The 22,822-nt window shown below is 41.5% G+C and overlaps 1 protein-coding gene across 6 annotated transcripts in view; it reads right to left on the bottom strand.

The window, feature by feature from the left end:
* RARB (retinoic acid receptor beta) overlaps positions 1-22,822 on the bottom strand; it is a 490,600-nt gene that overhangs the window by 444,001 nt on the left and 23,777 nt on the right. For 4 of the 6 annotated variants that reach the window (XM_053263907.1, XM_053263904.1, XM_053263906.1 and 1 more), the window contains one exon: positions 22,390-22,461. The exons of the other annotated variants lie outside the window; for them this stretch is intronic. The gene's annotated coding sequence lies outside the window, so the exon portion shown is untranslated. The remainder of the gene's footprint in view (positions 1-22,389; positions 22,462-22,822) is intronic. 6 annotated transcript variants of the gene reach the window in all.

Consider the following 22,822-nt stretch of genomic DNA (forward strand, 5'->3'; position numbering starts at 1 on the left):
GGCTGCCCCAGGGCTTTGGAATATGCTCCCTGTTGAATTAAGAACATCATCTTCTCTGTTTGATTTTTAAAAGGCCCTCAAGACATATCTGTTTTCTCACGCTTTTAATGGAAATTTTTAAAACTATTTACTGTGCTTTTTATCTTGAGATATTGTTTTGTTTTGTGAACTTTAACTGTTTTATACTGTTTTAAATGTGTTATCTAATTTGCACACCACCTCGACATGTATATTTATTAATTATTTATTACATTTATATACTGCCCCATCCAAAGGGCTCTGGACAGTGCACAGCAGCAAAAGCAAAACCCGCAAATTGGTCATTTTAAAAACAATCAATGCAAAACAACTTTTAAAACAATTTAAAACCATTAACATTTAACACAGTTTAAAAACCCTGGAAGGCCAGGCCAAATAGATAGGTTTTGAGGGCTCTCTCTCCAACAATTAACTCAAGCCCAGGGGCAGCTACCGATAAGACCTGCCTCTGAGTCGCCACCAGAAATACCAGTGGTAACTAAAGGTGGACCCCCTCAGATGACCTTAATTTGCAGTGGGGATCATGCAGAAGAAGGCACTCTCTAAGGTAGCCCAGACCTAAGCCATTCAAGGCTTTAAAGGTAATAACCAGAACTTTGTATTTTGCTTGGAACCATATCAGCAGCCTATACAAAACAGGCACAATACGGTCTCTCAAGGTTACCCCAGAGACCAGTCTGGCTGCTGCATTTTGAACTATCTGAAGTTTCCGAACCACATACAAAGTCATGAATAGAGCACATTGCAATAGTCAGGCCTGGAGATTAGCAGCTGTCATGATCACAGATGTTGAATTAGCCAAAGCTGGTGGAAAGCATTCCTGGCCATAGCCTCCACCTGAGATACCAGGATGAGGCCTGGATCCAAGAGTACTCCCAAGCTGCATACCTGTTCCTTCTTGGGGGGGGGACCCCATCCAGCATAGGAAGATCTAACTCATTCCTCAGATTCTGAACCCCTACAATGAGTACCTCCATCTTGCTTCAAGATTCATTTTCAATTTATCCCTCATCCAGGCCATTACTGCCTGTAGGCAGGCATTTAGGGAGTGGATGCCATTTCCTGATGGTGATGATGACAAGGAGAAATAGATTTGGGTGTCTTCAGCTTACTGATAACACCCTGCACCAAATCTCCTGATGACCTCACCCAGCAGTTTCATGTAAATATTAAAAAGAATTGGTGACAGAATGAAGCCCTGAAGGACTCCATATAACAGCTCCTGTCTTGAAGAGCAACTGTCGACAACTGGAATCTATCTGAGAGATAGGAGCAGAAACACTGCAAAGCAGTGCCCCCTATCCCTAGCTCCCCCAGGAAATTCAGCACAACAACAAGAGCTCCTCATGTATACCCGCCTGCCTCCTTAAGATGGTGCGTGCGGCTGGCGGGATGGCAACGTGTGCAGCCGCACAGTGGCACTGGCGGCGGTCCAAAGAAGAGGGCAGGCGGCAAGCGATCAAGACACACCCACCACTTCTTCACCTTTATTATTAACATACTTTATTATGCATGATTTGTTTCATTTCTATTAGGGATGAGCCCGAAGCATTTCGGCGCCTCTTTAGACAAACGTTGTTTTGTCTATCCTCAATCTACTTCACTGCATGACCCTAAGTCACTCATCTGCATTGGAAGACCCTAATTTCTAATATTATGTGAGATGGGGGGGGGGATGAAATTACTTTCTCCACACCATGAGAGGTGTATAAACCTCTATCATGTCCTTTAGTTATTTTTTCCTAAAATAAAAAGACCAAAACACTTTCCGCATATGAAAGATGTTCTGATCCTTCAATTGTTTTGATTGCCATTTTATGAAACCATTCACTTATTTGGTAGAAGGGGCACACTTCACAAAAAGCACTGGACTGCAGACTAAATTCACTGTTCACCCCTTGTAAGCCTGTTCTACTCTGCATTGTCCACTGCTATCATCTTTTACTTGTTCATTATAGTGTGTGTTTCATGTATGTTTTATGGATCTAGAGTTGGAGGTCATAGTAAAAAGCCTCAGCTAAAATGTAATGGAAGAAGCCTGAATAACATATACCCTAATTGGACACTATGTACAGATGTCTGTACATTCATACATGCTTTTGTGAGAATGACTGTATCTGCATTCATTTTAAAAGTGAACCTGTGTATAGAATCCTCAAATGTATGGTACAGACAGGAAGTGTGTTGCCATACCTATGTTCAATATAACATGTGAATAACTGTACCTGTGTATACTGTACACTTGTCATATGAGTGTTCACCATAAACTCTGAATAGTGCCATAGCTAGCCCTTGCTCACAATCACATGAGAGGACTTGAGGGTGGGCGGTGGGGAATGCAGCGAGGTGAGCGTAGCACAGAGGTGCGGGGGTCAGGATGTATAATCCCACAATGCACCGCATGAGCGTGCAGTGCATTGTGGGAATCTCCCCAGTGATGGGCAGGTGCCTGTTGGTGCTTCAACACCAGCAAAAAGCAGCTAGCGCATACACATGGTCAGGTAAACTGGGTTAATAGAGTGCTCAGTCAACCTCATTTAAAAGCCCAGCTTATTAGCCGAGCTTGCCACTGAGGCACCACAGGGAGCCGGTCGGCTCCCAGTGGTTCCCACAGGCAGCCAGTTCTCTTCTGAAAAGCTTTTCTTGCTCAGAGCAGACTATCCCGCCCCCCCATCAACATGGTTTCCAAACATTTAAAATCAAGCTCCACAAGAACATCTAAAGGTTAATGTAGCCTAATTCTAAAAGAAAACTAATTGTCTACAAATAGAAATGCATAAGAAAATAAGATATGCATAAGAAGAAATCCATGTTTAATTCATGGCACTGCATTCTGTAAAATGTGTTTCAACCCCCCCCCCCCCCGGCTTTTTGCAACACTTAGCATTAAGAGTCCAGTCTATGAAAACAACTTCAGCATCATCTACAGCATCACGTTCCTTTAGGACAATCTTTTAGTCTGTTATAGCATAAACAATAAAAAGTCTTGTAGCCCCTTTAAGACTTAAATCATTCACCCTGGCAAAACTTTGCAAGCTCAATTTTACTCTATGAGATTCAGCACTCTCCCTGTGTTCATAAAGACTTCAGAAGCCTACAATAGAAGACCAAGTTGCATTTACTCCACAACGGGTAAAAAAGCCTTACAAAAGCCCATTGTTCCATATATGAATTAAGTTCTAATCCATCAACAGTAGGCCTTTTTCTTTCTTTTTTTTTTACTCCTCCCATCTCGTCACAAGACAGAGTCAAAGGAGGAGATGCCCACATGCTCCAACTGGAACTCATTAAAAGCTCAGTCTAAACCTCAACCCAGTGCAAAGCACCGGATCAAGATTATTTTTAGTTAGATCCTCTGTTCTATCTGTTCCAGTATGGTACCCAAAGGACATGAAAAGCCAGCAATAGGTTATTTCCACCCAAATATAAACACAAAAATCCTTTCCAAATTTCAGCCGTTAAATGCACTAGATACAAGTTCATTTCCATCCATTTAGAACATTATTTAGTGCAGATTTCATTCTTTACTGAGAAACTGATTCATTGATTCAGAAAGATATATTATTGGTCCACTTCATTTAGAAACATTATCTCAGTGCTTTTTTCCACAGAATCTGCCTTCTTCCAACCCACTTTGCACTCATTTGTCATTGTTTATTTCAGCCATAGCATCTCCTTTCTCAAATAATCAAGCATATTTCCTCGGAATAAAGTCCTCTAGGAAGATACTGGAAAATAAAGGATATCAAATGGGCATTTCAATCTTATGGAAAATAACTTTAAAAGACAGAAAGAAAGAACTGATCTGCATAGACAGCCTGTGCAGCTGTGGGCTACAGAACTCACAGTAACATAATTTTGGGAAGCACAGGTGGCTTCAGAGTGAAGGCATGATAACAGAAAATTGCTATTTCCCTGTTGAATGACAGATAATAATGATCCATCAGCGCAACATTAGTCTCGATGACTAACACACACACACGCTATATATTATTTGATATAAACTTATTATTGGTTACAGTCATGGAATAAAACCAGGCATTCTCATCCCTTCAGCAGTGGCTTAGTCCTGAAATTATTATCTGTTTATAAACATAGACATATTCCACAAAAAAAGTTCTTAAGGTGTTTTACATAGCAAAAGGGGAAAAAATGTCTTTAGACTTCATAATCTAAAAAGAAACACCATTAACAGCTACTGGGAGGGATGATATGCTGGGTTGAATGGGGTCAGTTACTCTCCCCCTGAAAAGCCACTGCTTTATTATTTTAAAATTCTATGATATGCATCCTATAAACATTTGTTTTACAAACACTAGTAACTTCAATCCACAGAGGGAAAAGATGTTCAAAAGATGCTTCATATATGTTTCCTGAACCAACTGAAGTTATATTCAATATTATCAATGAGTATTATTATGATAACACTATGCTCAACATTATCAATGAGGGCATCAATCAGATGGTATTCACCACCACTTATCATCTGTTTGGAGGTGGTCCTTTGCTTCCCGTGCCTCCTAGATTAGACCCAGAGAAATGTCACAGCTTTAACCAGCCCCAACTGGCTTAGTAAGTCTTTACCAATAAAGCATACAGGCAGGATCAAGCTGATGATAACTTATTTATTTCAGTAAATTAGTCTTATTAATTTCAATAGTGCTGAGTTATGACTAATTTAATCTGGGTCTTGCCCTACATGTATCTTCTTCATTTTTCTTTTACATTGGTTTTTTAATTTACATTGGTTTTTAAATTACATTTAAAAACTGCACTAACACAGTTTCATTGAGATAATCTGTAAATTCACTTCAATCTCTTATTTTTAAGTGATTTGTTATACATCTGTGGCTCAAAGCAGCTGAAAACAAAGAATTCCAAACAATGTCCAATTCTCTTGATATCTCCCTTTCAAGTAATCATGTATTATTACTAGTGGAACTCAAAAACATAAAGAAAAAAAGTCAAGTGGCTGACTGAGCAAGGATATATAGCTACAGCACTCTGGAATTCCTTCATCAGATAGATAGGCAAGGATAGGCAAGGATATGCCTATCTATAAGCATATCCAGCCTCAGAGGCATGATGCCTCTCAGAACCAGTTACCAGGTAGCAACAGCAGGAGAGAGGGCCTGCCCTCACCTCTTGCCTGTGGGCTCCCCAGAGGCAGCTGGAGAGCCACTGTGTGAAACAGGATGCTGGACTAGATAGGCCTTGGGACTGATCTAGTAGGGCTTGTTCTTATATCATGGTAGATATAACCTTGGAAAAAGAAACCGGAGTAAGCACATTGTAAGCGCATTCTCTTGTAAGCTTAACACATCTGATTATACTTGAAGCAAGTTTAAAGAGTACTCTGGTCTAGAACAAAGAATAAAAACTTTGAAATGAATATTATTAGAATTTGAGAAGTTTAATAAGGAACATTTCATCACATTCATAACTGTTCTATCACACACCTGCACAGAAGATAGGGAGCACCACTTGTTTACAAAAAGTGCTATTTACAGCTTGAAGAGATCTTACGTTATTGTTAAAGAGAAAAATGGGGCACCCAACATGATGTATTAACAATCTACAGTATTACTGTATCAGTAGCTATCAAAGAGATAGACTCTTTGAACCTTCTGGGCAGAATTTTTTTCTTTACTATTATAATACTTCATGTGCATACTTCCAAGAAAGACTCATGAGCACGTAAGTTCATTAAGGGAGTGAGAGAATCAATTGTAAAATGGAAAAGGCCGAGTGAGGTCATATTTCAAAGAGATTAATATGGTACATTCCATTATGTTGTAATCAGTTTCTCTCTTTCATCCTCTGAGCTACAATAGCTTATTCTAATTTTGAAATGGATAATTTTGCCTCTTCCACTGCATCTCCTTCCTGTGTAAAGTGAGAAATTCGAATGTGCTGCAGGCGGTTTGCATTTAACTTGGCCTTTGGATCGTGATGCTGCTGATCATTTTTCTCCTTAATAAGAAAAACATTCAAATGCTACTAATACTGCTGCCGTGGCAAACTGCACTTAATAGATGGGACTTGCCCTGTATGTGACACATGGAACATTAATCAATAGAGAATTTTTATTTCAATTTATTATGTTGCAGTGAATGGGGGTGGGAGGGGAGCTTACACTGCTAAAGTTACTTGTGCTATAAATGCACAAATAAGACAATCATGGGTTTTTGGAGAAAAATCTCTCTTTGGATTAATCAGATTTCTAATTCACCACCTAAATATTTAAATTAATGTACCTTGGCCACGGTGATAAGAAACTGGAGTAACTGGTGCTTTGAGAGACTAATTAACATTCTTATATTTGAGAGCCTTTATCCTTATAAGTCAGATTTATTACACTTCCCTTTAAGAATTGTAGAGCTGATATGTATGTGAATAATTCATAATAAATTACTTTAATCTTTCTTTCATTTAGGACACATGTGCATCATTTTTTAAAGATGGTCATTTATCAGAGTCCCCTGACTCCTAACCTAAGCAATCATCAGGCAAAAACAGGCTCATCAAGCTGTCGTTTTACAGAAATTCCGTGGTAAAGACCCAGAGTATTAACCCACAGGAGATTTCACACCTTCTATGTCACCAGATAATGTGGATTTCTTTACCTTATGGTGTGTGGCTTGGCCTAGCCCTATTAAACAAAGACATTTACAGAAAGATGTTGTGAAGTCAAATCATTTCTAATTAAAGTTTATCTGAAATGACATATGCAAAAGAAGTGCTGCCATGCAATTATGTGTTGGGAAGCTCTTAAAAATTTAGATACATATGTAAATATGTATAATAAGATCTATTCACTTTGTTGTACACCTTTCTTGTATTTTCACTGTCTTCAATGCTTATTGCTAAGCTGTCTTTAAACAAAATATTTTTCCTTTGTCATCTGTTTCCTTTTTATGCTTGTTTTGTTCAAATCTCAGATTTGAGGTTTAAATGTACCACAATCTTTGAAGCAATTCTTACATGGTCATAAGATTACAAGATAAGAAAACCAGGAATGATAGTCATTTCTCCATTTATTATCAGATTCCACAGGATATCACTTACTTGTATACCAATAATACTGTATTTATAATATTGTGAACCCACTGACATCCAGATTAACGTACTCCTGAGTAGTCCTACTGAAATTAAGAAGTCCTTTAGGTACATAGGAAACTGTCTTATATTGAATCAGACCTCTGGTCCATCTAGCTAAGCTCAGTATTGTCTACATTGACTGGCAGAGGCTTTCCAATGTTTCAGAAGAAGTCTCTCCTAACTCTACCTAGAGATGCCAGGGAGTGAACCTAGGACCTTCTGCATACAAGAAGGGGAATATCTTACAGCAGACAGCACTCACATGTAGTCACCCATCCAAATGTAAACCAGGGCAGATCCTACTTAGCAAAGCAGACAAGTCATGCTTACTACCACGGTATCAGCTTTAGTCCCCAATACTACTGAGAAGTACTACTGAGCAACTCAGTATCTACAAGAACATATTAATTGTACAATTAGATCGTAACTCTACAATTACATAGAAAGAAATTAATTATTATTGTATTTATTTTATATACTGCATGACTCCAAAAGGCTCTAGGCAGTTCACAAAAATTAACACAACAAAAACAAAATAAAACAAACTGTTAAAACAATTGAAAACATTCAGAGATTTCTAAAAGCCTGGCTAAAAAAATATGTCAAGGGCTCTTTTACAGGCTGATAAAATATGTTAAAACCACAAACATCTATAGGGAGCATATTCCCATAGCCCAGGAGTGACTGTAGAGATGGCCCATTCCCGAGTCACCACCAGATGAACTGGCAGCATCCGGAGACGGATCTCTCTCAATGACTTTAATGTGCAGTGGGGATCATGCAAAAGAAGGTGTTCTCCCAGGTGACCCAGTCCTAAGCTGTTTAGGGCTTTAAAGGTAATTACCAGCACTTTGTATTTTGCCCGGAAACCTACTGGCAGTCAATGCAAGTGTTTTAGAACAGGCATAATATGGTCTCTCTGAGAAACCACATAGACCAATCTAGCCACTGCATTTTGGACCAACTGAAATTCCCTTACTACATACAAAGGCAGCCCCACGTAGAGCATATTGCAGTAGTCAAGCCTAGAGGTTACCAGAGAGTGCACCACAGATCATTATCTTCAAGGAATGGAATAGCTGTCATATCAACTGGAAAGCACTCCTGGACATAAAGCACTCCTGGACATAACTTCAACCTAGGGATGTGCATGGTCCGGAGCAGTCCGGACCAGCACCGAAGGGGGGCCTTTCTTTTAGGGCGGGGAGGGCTTGCTTACCCCTCCCACCTCTTTGCCCCCTCCAGCGCCCATATTCTACCTTGTAAATGGGGCGCTGGAAGCCAGCCACCCCCGCCCCCCCGCGAGCGGATTAGGGCCCAAAATTACTAGGGTACTGCCGCCGCCGTCCCCCCCCGCCCCCCCGAGTGCTCACCGCGTTATTTCCAAAAAAAGAGAGGAGCTCGCGAACAGAGCTCCTCTCTCGGCAAAGTCTGTAGCAAAACTGGGGCCTGGGGGGCGCGCGTGCGATAGACGTCGAAAGGAACTTCCGCCGGAGGCCCGGTCTACCCAGCAGAACGAGGCCGGGTAGACCGGGCCTCCGATCGCCGGAGGCCAGGTCTACCCGGCCTCGTTCCGCCGGGTAGACCAGGCCTCCGGCGGAAGTTCCTTTCGACGTCTATCGCGCGCGCGCCCCCCAGGCCCCAGTTTTGCTACAGACTTTGCCGAGAGAGGAGCTCTGTTCGCGAGCTCCTCTCTTTTTTTGGAAATAACGCAGTGAGCACTCGGGGGTGGGGGGACGGGGGGGGACGGCGGCGGCAGTACCCTACTAATTTTGGGCCCTAATCCGCTTGCGGGGGGCGGGGGGGCTGGTTTCCAGCACCCCATTTACAAGGTAGAATACGGGCACTGGAGGGGGCAAAGAGGCGGGAGGGGTTAGCAAGCCCTCCCGCCCTTAAAGTAAGACCCCCCCACCCAGACCCGGACCGGCCAGGTCCGAACCAGTCTGGCAGTTCGGAGGCCTTTAGAATGGCCTCCAGACCAGTTCGGACACACCCCTACTTCAACCTGAGAAATCAGAGACCCGGGTCCACAAGCACTCCCTACCTATTTAACTGTTCCATTGGGGGGAGTGCAACCCCATCCAGAACAGGAAGATTTATCACATCCCTCAAAGTATGACCCCTTACCATGAGTACCTCCGTCTTGCTTGGATTCAGCTTCAATTTATTATCCCTCATCCACTCCATTACTGCCCGTAGGCAGGCATTTAGGGCGGTTATGCCATTTCCTGATGATGATGTCATGGAGAAATAGATTTGGATGTCATCAGCGTATGGATAACACCCTGCTCCAAACCTCCTGATGATCTTACCCAGCAGTTTCATATAGATGTTAGGATGGAGCCCTGAGCCCTCATTTCAGAGAGCAACTATCTCCAAGCAACACCATCTGGAATCTACAAGAGAGATAGGAAAGAAGCCCCTGCAAAGCAGTATCATCTATTCCCAAATCCCTCAAATGATCCAGAAGGATATCATGGTTGATGGTATCAAAAGCTGCAGAGAGAGAGCCAAAAGAACCAACAGAGTCACACCCCCTCTGTCAATTCCCTGGTAAAGATCATCCATCACTTTCAAAGAGGTGTCAAAATGATTTGAGCACATCCCTATTGCCTATAAACAAATCAACAGAAGTTTGACACAAACAAATACTGTTTAGGTAGGTAGGTAGGAAGGAACTAAATCCTACATCTAAGTACGTCAAAATGTGCTTCAGCTAACTGCTACTCATTACAGAAAGAACTTTTGACCGCTACCTAGAACATTTATCAGGAGCTTGCTTTTGAAAGCAGCTAATCAAATCCCACTTCAGCTGATTATCCAGCTTTATTGTTCTATAGCTCTATGGTGACACTAATTTCATCAAAGAATTAAAGAAGGAAATCTGCACTGTTACTAAGAGGATATTGGCCTGGCTATTCTTCCTCAGATTGAATAAAGCTATTAAGAGATACAAGACTATCAACTACAAGGGGTGATGTATTTAAATACATTGTGGAGATTCACACAGGTTTTCTGAAAATCTGTATGATATGAACAATTCTGTAAGTATTTCACACTCCATAGCAACCTTTCCCCAATATTCCAGAAATAGAAATGATTTTAATTTAATTTCTTCCTTCACAAAACATATCTAAAGCTCATTATTAAACCAGTCTTAAAATTTAAACTGTTCATCGGTTTAAAAAGAAAGATGTATACATACTACCATCTATATCGGGCAGCAGCGATATAGGAAGATGCTGAAAAGCATCATCTCATACTGTGCGGAAGAAGACAATGGTAAACCCCTCCTGTATTCTACCAAAGAAAACCACATGGCTCTGTGGTTGCCAGGAGTCGACACCGACTTGACAGCACAATTTTAACACATACTTCAGACATGATCCAGACTAAATTAGTCATAACTAACTCCCACTGAAATTACTGAGACTTAAGTTAGTCATGACTAACTTGTCTAATTTATTTCAATGATGCTTAGTCATGACAAACTAGTCTGGATGTTGCCCATAAATTAAAAGTCAGCCATTTTTCACTGAACAATTATCCTCTGGATAAACTGAAATCTGGCCTACGTTGGTGAAAGCCCACAAAAACCCCACCCATTACCAGCTATTTCTATTTACAAACACGTTTTACTGTTTAAGGAATATATTTTTATTCCTACATAACTAATTAGAGACAACTCCAAGCAAATGTCTTCTCCAGTTGCAGCTCCCAGCACTTTTTCATTGTGCAAGCTGATAAACAGATAAATCAGAAGAGAGCAGATTGCTTTGTAAAAACTGTTTGTTGGTTTAGGAAGACTATGGAGTCTTCATCTACAAGATGATGGGAAAAGCCCCAAGTGCATATACAGATTGCTTGTGCATGCATCTCCTATACTTCAGAAGTGTAGCCCTTGTGTCTTTGTTGTAGTCATTATCATAATGTATTTCAAAACTATGCTCCTCTAATAGATATGAGAGTGTACAAAATCATCTGTCAATTTTCTGGAGTTTATATAGCTATTACTCCTTTTCAGATGGAAACTATTTGTACACTGCAACTCTCCACTACAGCATAGCACTCTTAAGATACTATGGGATGCTGGAAAGCAGAGGAGGATGGAATGTCATGTGGAGGCTTTCACTTTCCTCCAGTATGCTCCCTCTAGTGGCCTCAGAGTGACTGCAGGGATGTTTTTCCATATCCTTTTCCTTGTCTCCTCACAGGGCTCAGCATTAGCCTCCATGCTCTTCTGCTGGACTCTCAGGCCCACACCTCATGTCCCTAATCAGCTTCTTGCTCCATAAAAAGGGGCCAGCAATCCCTGAAGTCTTGTCAAGAAGATGGCGCCATCCTATGAAGTTTACTTTTAGTTATTTAATTAAAATTTTATATTATGCCTTCTTCCACAGATTAAAAGAATAAGACAATAAGAAAAACACAATAAAAGCAGAGCAGTGGAAGCAATCATTAAAATATTATACAAACAGTGGAAGACGCATAAAAAAGCAAAGGCGGAGAAACCAATAAAACTAGCATTCTGAGGGTATTGGGAAAAGCTTCATGAAACAGAATGGTCCTCAACTTCTTTTTAAAAATTTACAGGGAAGATCCCACCCAAAGATCATATGGCAGGGCATTCAAGACAGAGAGGCTACTACCAAGAAGACCTACTCACACATTTCTGCCAGTCAACCTTCAGAAAGTGGTGAGATGCACAAGAGCGCCTCTCCGAAAGACCTTATAAGGAAGGTGGATTCGAAGGACAGAATACAGCCCTTGGCCCTAAGCTGTAAAAGGTTTAAAGATTGAAATCAGCATCTTCTACAGGGTCCGAAAATACACTGATAGCCAGTGCAGGTAGTGCAATATGGTCAAAGCATCTTGTCCGTCAAGACTCTTGCTGCCACATTCTATACCAGCTGAAGTTTATGAAGGGTCTTTGAGAGCAGCCCACATAAAGTCCATTCTGGCAGTCAAGACAAGAGGTGACAATGGAGTAGACAATTGCAGCCAGGTCCATCCAAGACAGAAATGGATGGAGCTGGTGCATGAACTGAAACTGGGCAACTACACACCTGGCCAGATCCAGAAACATTCCTATGTGGAAAACCTCCTCTATTAAGGGGAAAGACAACCCCATCCAGAGCTGTTAAGGATTGGGCACAACAGTGCTCCTCAATACCTTCAGGGCAGGTGATTCATGCTCCTTACATTGGTATTATGATGCAGTGGGAAGGGGCATGGCATGGTGGGAAGTGCAGCGGGAATAAAAGGAAAAATGTTTCTTTTTGAGATTGTGGGCCCTTTGGGAACAGGGAGCCCAAAATTTATACCACATAAATATACCAAAATTTATACAGTACCACATAAATAAATCTATACATGTATGCAAGCATGCATGCATGTATGTAAAGCCCATAGATATAAATAAATATATTTATTTATATCGCTGTAAGCCGCTTTGGGAACTTTTGTTGAAAAGTGGTAAATAAATATTGGTTTTATTGATCGTATTCCTAATGCAGCAGGGGTGAGGGGGCAGCTTGGCAGATCCCTAGGCCATACAACTCAGGGCCATTTGTTCCCCAACACTCAACTGTCCCTACACATGTGACTGTTGCATTCATATGTAAATATAATGAATATTTAACTGGTTAAGATTTCTTTAATCAGGTGTCAGTTTGTTCTTATATATTCAGGTCACACCAAAGTACGGGCTCCTGGGGTGCAGCAGACAGCTGTGACTGGATCTGTCCCCTGAACTGCCATTGTGTGGTTGGTGGACCTAGGCTTACTTTCTCTTCCATTAATTTCTCTCCAGTTTTTCTCTCCACAAAGCAGCTGCTCTTGCTCCTCTCCTGTCCTGCAGCAAAATTCATGGGTTATGATGTTAAAATCCCTTATTCTATTAAAATTCGTACGTTACCATTTTGCATCAAGCTCTACCTCCCCAAGCTTGGCCTCATGGTGGCAACACACACCCACACACAAAAAAGTAGCCCTGGAAAGCCATGAATTTGCCCACCACTGCTTCAGAAGCATAATTCTGATATTTTATATAACCATGTATGAACTAGAGCTACTATTCAGTGGACACTTGAAAATCATTTCATCCAATATGAAAGATAAGCTAATAGAGTGGTCATTCACACAATTGAAAACTGTATTCTACCCAGAGTGGATTTGATTTAAATCACGATTTAAATCACTAGCAGGGTGGATAAAAATAAAAAAAAATCTGATTTAAATCAAAAAAATCTGATTTAAATCAAAAAAATCCATTTTTTTTAATTTAAATCGGATCTTTTTTATTTAAATTGGATTTTTTTTATTTTTATCCACCCTGCTAGTGATTTAAATCGTGATTTAAATCAGTTTGATTTAAATCAAATCCACCCTGATTCTACCCAGGTTTGGGAGCTATGTGTACTTCCAGTTTTCAGTTTAGCGGAAGCAAGGTAGGAGAAAAACCTGGATAGAAGTGATTGTGTGAGAACAAGGTGGGAGGATAACCTGGGTAGCTTTTCCTCCTACCTTGTTTTCACACAACTACTTCTACCCAGCTTTTCCTCTTACCTTGCTTCCACACAACCAAAAATTGGGATCACACACAGCTCCCAAACCTGGGTAGAACACAGTTTTTGCCTGTGTGAAGGACTTCAGAGAATGGTTATGCTTGGTCTAAGAAACAAATCAGTCATAACCAACTAGGGTAAGTAGTTACCAGCAGCCCAATCAACAAGCTTTTAAACCAAGACAGTTGCAGCATAAAGAAATCACACACATTCACAGCAAAGGAAGTAGTACACATGTCAGAACACCCACATCTTGGGCAGATGCTGCAAAGGGGGATCTGAGTTGGCAGATACTGAAAAGTTCAAAGAAAGCAACTATGGAGTGTTTGTTATTTACCCTTTTCCATGCTATCCTAAAGAACAGAAAAGTACCTACAGGAGAAAGGATCAGCCCAAGAAAAAGGAAACAAGATACAATACTGTCAGAGATGTGGTTTTCCAGAATTTCTGGAACGGAAAAATTTTCCATGCATACAAATTTTCCCTCATTTGCATAAAATCTGCATTTTCTCTCTCAAAAAAAGCCTCACTATACAAAATTGTCTGATGCTCTAGATTGTGATCTGATTTGGTATGTTATTTGATCTATTTATAAAGGGTTTTTTTAAAAAAACAAACTCCACCATATTAATATATCCTCATGGTGTCTCAAATGTTTTTCAAGTAGCCAAGTAGAAATTTTTTTCTTTTAGAAATTGAAAAATTTCCATGGAAAAATAAAGTATCGGGGGTGGGGGAGAGGGATTCTGGAAAATTTCCCACCCAACAATTCTAGATAGTACAACACTCGATGAAGGATTCAAGTCATCAAATCAGGAGGTCAGGGCACCATACAAGGTTGCCCGGTCCCAATTTTATCCTCAAAATAACCCTTTGAGGTAGGGTATACCAAGTAATAGTGACTGACCCAAGGCACCCAGTAAGCTTTCTGGCTGAGTGAACTTTTGAATCCAGGTCTTTCCATTCCTATATTAGCCAGCGCACTTCACTAACTCTATATAGCACAGGCTTCTAATACATACCCATCCCCTCAACCCCAGGCTACTTTCTCAACAAAGTCCATCTGCTGAAAAATACATGTTCTCAGGACATTTAGTCTGAAATGTTCTCCTTAAGACGATATGGGGAAGTTTTGGGAAGTTAAAATGGGGGGGGGGAAATCAGCTTACTCAGAAAATAACATTTTATTTCCATCTTTATTATCCTCCATGAATGTTGCCTTACTCTTAAATTTATTGTTAGTACGGGTTGCTAGCAGATGTCTGTAATATACTTTGAATACTTCTGTGAAAACTGCACACACTGATAAATAAAATGTTTCTGCTTTTTGCTCAGCATATGGCTTTATTCTTTGATATTTTCTATGAAAATGATTCCTTATCCAAAATGAAAATTCAGCAGAATCCCTAACCTTAGTCATATTTCAGTTGAATAGTTACTGTGCTATTAAACTAACACCTACATTTCCAATAACACCAGACTGCATGTATAACAAGAATTCAGTCCTTCAGAGTCTCCTTTGTAGTTACCAAATTGCTGGAGTTTTAATATCCACCTTGCTCTATGGACACAAAATGCATTTACATATACTGGCTTCAGGTTTTGTACTAATAAGTGGAAGCATTTAATAAGCCTACTTAGACTTTATGGACCCAACCATAGTCCTTCTACATTCAAATTCCACCAGTTACAACATTTTAAAAAAAATCATCAGAATCTTCAAAGTAGAAAAGGCGCCAGAGGGGCCAATACTTTGAACAATGAACCAAGGGACTGACAAGGGAGAGGAGAGCTGGTCTTGTGGTAGCAAGCATGACTTGTCCCCTTAGCTAAGCAGGGTCTGTCCTGGTTGCATATGAATGGGAGACTAGAAGTGTGAGCACTGTAAGATATTCCCCTCAGGGGATGGAACCGCTCTGGGAAGAGCAGAAGGTTTCAAGTTCCCTCCCTGGCTTCTCCAAGATATCTGAGAGAGATTCCTGCCTGCAAGCTTGGAGAAGCTGCTGCCAGTCCATGAAGACAATACTGAGCGAAATGGACCTATGGTCTGACTCAGTATATGGCAGCTTGCTATGTTCCTATGACATTGCCCCTGGTGGCGCAGGGGGACCCCTGGAGCCCCTGGTGGCGCAGTGGTAAAACTGCCGCCCTGTAACCAGAAGGTTACAAGTTCGATCCTGACCAAGGGCTCAAGGTTGACTCAGCTTTCCATCCTTCCGAGGTCGGTAAAATGAGTACCCAGAATGTTGGGGGGCAATATGCTAAAATCATTGTAAACTGCTTAGAGAGCTTCCAGCTATAGAGCGGTATATAAATGTAAGTGCTATTGCTATTGCTTTCCAGCTAAAGCAGCAACCTATCATGGTCCCACTGCAACGTCATACTAGCATCTTAAGACACAAAAGTGGCCAGACCGCAACTTGTTAAGATACCTTTGACTCTTAGAATTCTTTACTTACGCGGCTGAACCATCCATCCAGCTTTTTGCAGGGTTCCTGTCATTGCCCTGCCAGTTAAAACAAATGGGGTTTCTATCTTGCCCCACAGCAGACAAGAGATGGTGGGCAAGCAACTGGAATATGCAAAAAACCACAGCATATGCACAGAGTTTTCTGTTACAGTAAAATTAAAACTATACCAACAATTACTGGGTTGGTTCATAGAGTCATCTAGCTGAAGTTAAGCAAGTCTAGGTCTGTTCTGTTCCTGAATGAGTGACCACCTAGAACCTTATATCTTGAGTTCTATGATGGAACACAGGGACATATAGTGAGTTAAACCATTGGTCCATGTTGCTCAGCATTGTCTATACCAGGGCTGCTCAGTCTGCCCTCCTGCAGATGTTGGCCTACAACTTCCATAATCCCTGACTATTGGTCACTATGGCTGGGAATTATGGGAGTTATAGTCCAAAGACAGCTGGGGGGCGGGGGCAAAGTTGAGCACGCCTGGTCTACACTGACTGGCAGCAGCACTACATGGTTACAGGCAGGAGTCTCTCCCAGTCCTAGCTCAAGATGCAAGGGAATGAAACTGGGACCTTCTGCATGCAAGCATGCAGATGCTCATCCACTGAGATATGACCCCACCCCCTGTGGGAATATTTTACAGCCTTCACATGTAGTCTCCCATCCAAATGCAAACCAAGGCAGACCCTGCTTAACTAAGGAGACAATTCATGCTTGTGATCAGCTCTCCTCCCCTTACTCTGGGGGGAAAAAGCTGGATATAATTGTAATAAATAAAATAAGGTCAAGTGCTGAGCTGAATTGTTTTGAGCATTACAGTTCACACATGCCTCAGATCAAAGAAGCTCTTTGGCACACCTCTTTTTTTGTGTGAGGGAGGAGGGACACCAGTCTTGCAACTCTTAACCCACATAGGCTTCCGAGTGGACAACAGGGAGGCTATTCTCACATGGGGGGAAACCGAGCTAAAGGAGCCCGCTAAAGTAGCTCTCCCCTGAACCCAGGTTAGCGAAGCGAGTGTTCCGCTAACCCGGGTTTTCTGATTGTGTGCCAGCATGGCTCCACGCCATCGCAGCATACGAGGAGACCCCCACCAAGAGGCTCAAACAAACCTCCCAGTCCCTGGGGTCTCCCCAGGATGCCCCGTGCACTTGAGTGGGGCATCCTGTGACTTCCGGGGGCCAGGCGGCCCCCAATCCCCGCTGCCCCAACCGGCTCCACGACGGAGCCAGTAATCATGTGGGAGGCTGATCCAAGGGATGGCTCAGCGATCATCTGCATGGAGGGCGACGTTAACCCGCTCTCCCCTCAGACCCACCGTAAGCTCTTCTCATTGATCATGAGAAGAGCTTAAGGGAGTTTGAAACAACTCCCCATTTTTCTGCAAATGCAGAGGATCTTGAATGATACCTCCTCCTACATGGCAGAAGTCCCTAGTTTTCAGCCATCTACATTCACTAGGGATGTGCACGAACCGGTCCGGAAGCCATGTTGGAGGCCTCCGGACCGGTTCGGAGCCGGACCGGTCCGGCACCGAGGGGGGGTCTACCTTTAAGGGTGGGGGGGTAGAACTTACCCCTCCCGCCGCTCTTTCCCCTCTGGCGCTGCAGTTGAAAGCGAAGTTTTTGGGGCGGCAGCGTTCCTCGCTGCCGCCCCTGCCCCCATCGTCACCTGGAAGTCTCTGTAATAGCAGCACCATGCGCGCACGCCTGTTGCCGCCGTGCGCGCACCGCCTACGTCACACGCAGCGTGCGTGTGACGTAGGCAGCGCGCGCACAGCGGTGACAGACACGCACGCGCTGCCACACACACATGCGTGCTGCTATTACAGAGACTTCCAGGCGATAACGGGGGCAGGGGCGACAGCGAGGAACGCTGCCGCCCCAGAAACTTGGCTTTCAACTGCTGCGCCAGGGGGGAAGAGCGGCGTGAGGGGTAAGTTCTACCCCCCGCCCTTAAATGTAGACCCCCCCTCGGTGCCGGTCCGGACCATGCACATCCCTAACATTCACATAGGACCCTGAATGATTACAAATATCTATATAGATACATCTTAAATCAATATCAATATTACAATCAATACGGTTTATACTTGAAGAAGTTTAAGAATTCTAAATTTTCGGGGGGGAGGGGGAGGCTGCCACATTCAAACATCAAAAACATAAAATGATTTTCATTGTGCAATCTCAAATACCATTGTATTCATTAAGGATATTTTAAAGACAGCTTAATTTCACTTGGAAATATTTTGATATCAGAGAAAGTCTTATGAAGAGCACTAAGACAAATGAATTAAACATACAGGTTGCCAGTAAGGCTACATGACAGAATGACCAAGATTTGTCACAAAAGTGGGTGATAAACTGCTTTCTATGATGCAAGCTATAAAACAAAAACTTTAAAATATCAAAACAATTATAAAATTGACATTATAGACACAATGACAAATGGAGGCAGGTGAAATGTTAGAAAACCTAGTAGCATACACAAAAATCATTTACTTTTCTCTGATTACTACTTAGGTGATCGGAGTGTATTAGGTACTTGTTGTCTGCTTGCACTGTGTTTTATTAATGCTCCAGATCAGACACCCAATTTGGAAATCAATGCTTACTTCATCATTTTTCTCTGAAAGCTTCTATTATTCACAATTGATTTAACAGAAATGAAAGGCTTACCATTAACAAGAGCCAGCTGCTGACACTTCGAAGATGAATTATTGAACTTCTGAAAGTGTATTAACTGAACCATCATCAAGACCACTGTTTGATGTCTCTCCCACTGAAGCCAGCATATTTATAATTACAGAAGCTACACAACCGAAACTAGCATCTCGGTCACCTTCCTTAACTAAAAGTAAAGGACTTGCAAAAGATTAAAGCTGCAACATAAACCTCCACTGTTTTTATACATTCCTATCCATTCCCTTCCAAAATGCAGAGACAAGATTACTCGGGCATTTAAATATATACTTAATTCTGGATAAATGTGCACATTTTAAAAAAGTAAATATATTTATACTTCAAAATAAAGACAGAAATTCCAGATGTCAAAATACATTAAAACTGTCTGGCTCAATTAAAACATTATTATTAGAAACAACAGAAAAAGATAGCAGTCCTACATCGAGTCCTTCCCAAGGACCTAGGATGGCTGAATTTTATTGTCAATGTTGTTGTTGTTGTTATAGATATCGTCGCAGAATATAGGCTGTTCCCAGTAAAGCTGCTTTTTGTAATTGGCAGATGGTGATTTCCGTGGCCCCTATGGTGTTGAGGTGCTCTTCAAGGTCTTTTGGAACTGCACCCAGTGCGCCAATTACCACTGGGATTATTTTGGTCTTTTTCTGCCATAGCCTTTCAATTTCAATTTGTAGATCTTTGTATTTTGTTATTTTTTCTATTTCTTTTTCTTCTATTCTGCTATCCCCTGGTACTGCTATGTCGATTATTTTAACTTGTTTTTCTTTCTTCTCGACTACAGTTATATCTGGTGTATTGTGTGGCAGATGTTTGTCTGTTTGTAGTTGGAAGTCCCATAATATTTTTACATCTTCAGCAGGTGGAGGACGTGTTGAGAATCGAGGATGCCACTGTTGCTGAACTGTTTCAAAATCAAAACCAGACAACCGCCCCTTTGCCTTCACCTCAAAAACCCAAATGCCATTTAACAGAAAAGCAACAAGAACTAAAGCAAAAAATAACTGAGCACATGAACCAAACAACCACCAGGGTTCGACTTCAAGCTCTAAAAACAGTTGCCAAAAAACCACTTGCTCAGGCATTAAAAGATGTCAATGCTGCACTTGCAGAAATAATTTGCAAGAAACAAACCAACTAATGTGCAGTGCAGCAACAATAACAACACAAGAGCTCATTTGTAGTCAGTCTGTGCGATCTTTTTACAACAGCTGATTAGGTGGTCCACTGTTTCATCTGCTTCTTTACAAAGGCAGCACTTGCTGTTTGTGGTGGATTTTTCGACTTTTGCTCTTATTGCATTTGTTCTTAGTGCCTGTTCTTGTGCAGCCAGTATTAAACCCTTTGTTTCTTTCTTCAAGTTGCCATTCTTCAGCCATTGCCAGGTCTTGGTGATGTCTGATTTTCCACTTATATTGTGCAAATATTGACCATGCCGTGGCTTATTTTTCCATTTTTCTGCTCGGTTCTTGACTTGTTCTTTCTTATAGGCCTGCTTTGTTTCATTGGTGTTGAATAGTTTTGCATTATTGACCATTTTAAGTGCATCTTCATCACTGTCCTTGATATATTCTTCAAGGCCTCTTTTCTCCTCCTCTACTGTTTGATGGACTTCCTGACAAAATGGCAGCTGGAAGTAACCTCCATGGTGACTTCCAGCCCTCGAGGAATAGCAATACATGGGTTTTAACCCTTTCATATACATGGATAATGCAATCAGATTTCAATTAGACACTTGCGAATACACAGAACACAACTAGCGGTCCCGCAAGTAACGAGGTTTGCCTATATACCAGTTGTAAGCCAGAAGCTCAGGCACACAAAAATCCCAGTTTCAGTATAATCTCTTACCCTCTTTGACTAGACTTGCACCCCACCTCACTCCAAATAAATGTAATAAAGAATCAAAATTTGAAAATGCATATTGAATGGTCACTTTGTTCACACTGTGACTCAAGGTACCCTTTGCTATTTTCCAGATTATATTCAGAAGGGAACTTATGGGTGTGAAATTTACAGAAGGCGATTCTCACAAAAACAACTGGAACTGCTTAATGATGTTAGAGGTGCCATAGTGAATGTGAGTTCAAACGTTCGCTTTAGGTGATAGCCATCATAATGGCTGACATACACAATACGCTGGATAAGTACCTGGGAGCGATAGGAGGTAATTATCACTGATAACTCTTCACCAATGACTATTGACATCATTTCGCAGATTTAAGTTATGAAGTGATAGCACAGTTATTATGTGAATTATGTAATGTTTTAATTCACCATTAGCTAGTAGGGATGTGCGAACCAGTTCTATGTTTAATTAGTTCGACATAGAACCTGTTCAGTTCGACGGTTCTAGGCTGAAACACGCCCCCCCCCAGTTCGGTTCAGCCTAGAACCAAACCACCCCCCAATGGTTCAGGGAGGTCCGCGAAATTTTTAAAGTTAGAAACTTTTTTTACCTTAAAATTGTTCTTCGAGGTGGGAGGGGTCCATGGAGGTTCCCCCTCTTCCTGCCGGCCTTCAAAATGCCCCCCTTGGGCCTTTCAGCCCATTTTTCAGTCCGTTCGGGCCTTCATAAAACAGCACAGCAGCCAAAATGGCGGCCGCCGTGCATGCGCATATGGCCTCTGCGAGGCCTGGCATGGTCATTTGCGCATGCGCAGCAGCCTTTTTAAAAAAAATTCCATGTTTGGGATTCCAAGGAAGGTCACTTGGACCCTTGTACTTCTATTTTAGAAATTAAGCTCTAGACAACACGGTCACAATTCAAGTTGTGGAGAAACTCATTGCATGCATCTCTCAAGGCATCACTATCTGTGCAATTGTTGCTGGGGAGGCAGGCAGATGCCCCTTTCCTTGTGCAACAGGATTTTATCACACTGACAGTTGTATTTCTCACCTTAGTTACAGAGAACAACAAATGCTATTCTAATCTCTCAAATAACATGCCTTTATTGTTAATCCATAGCTAAGGGCTTTTCTTTGTTATTGAAAATATTAACATAAAGCTCTTGCTAAGAGCTAGAGTAAAATGGCTCTAATGAAAAAAAATACTCTAGCAGCTTTACATAAAACAGTATATTGGGCTAGTATAATGCTCCCAATCAGTTAAGCAGTTAAGTCAAGCAATGAGGGATTAACCACAACACTGCATGCTCTCTTCCCCAAGATCTCCCTTTTATAGCATGAATTTTTTCTCCTTGATATCAATACAACTTAAACATTGTCAAAGATAAACAGGTTCCCTCTTAAACAGAGCATGCTAACTAGCTTCGTATTCTGCTATATTCTTAAGATAGACCCTGGCTAACATATTTACAGGTAGGTGCTGTGATGTAACACTGGGAGCATGAGGAGAATTCATGCTCCACAAAGAATAACTGGGGAGTAAACACAGCATGAGGGGCTACTTCTGACTGCTGGATTATGGTTAAGCAACTGGGAGAGTTGCATGTGCACCAAGTTCCCTAATTTTATTTTATTTTTAATTTATGCCATAATAAATATTTTACTTACTTCTTATCATCACACCATTACATCTTGAAAACAGAAACAGAGCAGCTGGGAAGACATCACATTACATTCCACCTAGAAGATGGAGTGAAGGAGATGAAAAGAAATTAGCTAATAAGAAAATCAACATTCCAAATATTCAACTTCTGACTTCCAAAGTTACAAAGTACAGTAATAAAAATAAGAACAATGATAGCTTCCTGTTTCATACACATTAAGTGGCAAAAGAACATTTGATACAGGGAGATGCAATGAATGAAACCAGTCACTTGTTTCACTTCTTTATTATACAGCAAGGTAATTCCCACGACCAATACCAGGGCGGAGGGGAAGGCAGGGTTCATCCAACCTTCTCCACAGACAATCACTCTGCTTGTCTCCTGCATGTGAGCCATGCATCCACACAATCCACGCTGCTGTAAACAGTACAGATCTC

The sequence above is a fragment of the Hemicordylus capensis genome, chromosome 6 (assembly GCF_027244095.1).
Source record: "Hemicordylus capensis ecotype Gifberg chromosome 6, rHemCap1.1.pri, whole genome shotgun sequence".
Lineage (NCBI taxonomy): Eukaryota > Metazoa > Chordata > Lepidosauria > Squamata > Cordylidae > Hemicordylus > Hemicordylus capensis.